We start from the raw sequence: 1,018 nt of genomic DNA, 5'->3' as shown, positions 1-1,018 counted from the left end.
TGTGGGAGAGACTGTGGAGAAGCTGTTCCATAAACCTTTTTCTCCCATTACCTTTCCCTTTGCTAGCTTTCTGCTGGAGCTGCCTGCTGCACCACCTGGCCCCGGCCTCAAGCCATGCTCCAAAGCCAGGGCGCGCTGTAGGCGCGGACCATGACCGCAGCTCAAGCTAAAGCAGCATGGCTGTCAGCCGAAGCCATGGCTGGAAGAAGGAACAGCAGCATCTGCTGAAGCACCAGTGGCTTTCAGTATCTTCAAGCATGTATAACCCAAGCCCAACCCTGCAGATCTCCGTTATCAGTAGGAAAATTTTCCCCAAACTATTGAAAAAATAATAATAAAAAAAAGCTTGTTTTTCACCTCACAGGGCTTAATTTATGCCCCTGTTTACTACTTAGAGTCTTTCAAAATTCACTGGGGAAACGTACATATATTTTTCTCTGTGAGCAACACAGCTTCAGCACAGACAAATTAGTGCATTTCACAGCATTGTGTGAAGAAGCTCAAAAAGCTATAGCCCTCCTCACAACATTACCTCACAAAAGTAAAGCTTAAATAAAATTAAAGAAATGCACACAATGCCTCTTCTTTGCTTTGTGCCCAAACATGTCATTATTTATTGTGACAGTACATGAAATGACACCCTTTGCCTTCCACTGCATTTCACTCCCTGTTTTGGCCAACTAAACTCTCGTATCCTACAGTCCTACCATTTCACGTAGCTGGATATAGTTTTTCACTTTAAAAGATCCTTCTCTTTTTGAGGTATATCTCTGCATATGCTTAAAAATTAGTCTGTGGTTTACATGGAACTACAAAATATGACCAGACTAGGATGCATAAGTAAGAGTATAATAGGGTTAGAAATTGAGATTATTATGAATAATCTCTTTCTGGTTTTCCTCTTCTTCTGATGCACACACATGTATACATTTTGTTGGTCATCTGTCTCACTGCATTCCTGGGAAGAAGACAGATCTTTTTTCGTTAGTAATTGTCTTCAGTGCATTCCTTAATAATT

This window comes from Buceros rhinoceros, unplaced genomic scaffold (genome assembly GCF_000710305.1).
Source record: "Buceros rhinoceros silvestris isolate BGI_N320 unplaced genomic scaffold, ASM71030v1 scaffold12873, whole genome shotgun sequence".
NCBI lineage: Eukaryota > Metazoa > Chordata > Aves > Bucerotiformes > Bucerotidae > Buceros > Buceros rhinoceros.
Note: the sequence above shows the minus strand (reverse complement) of the source record.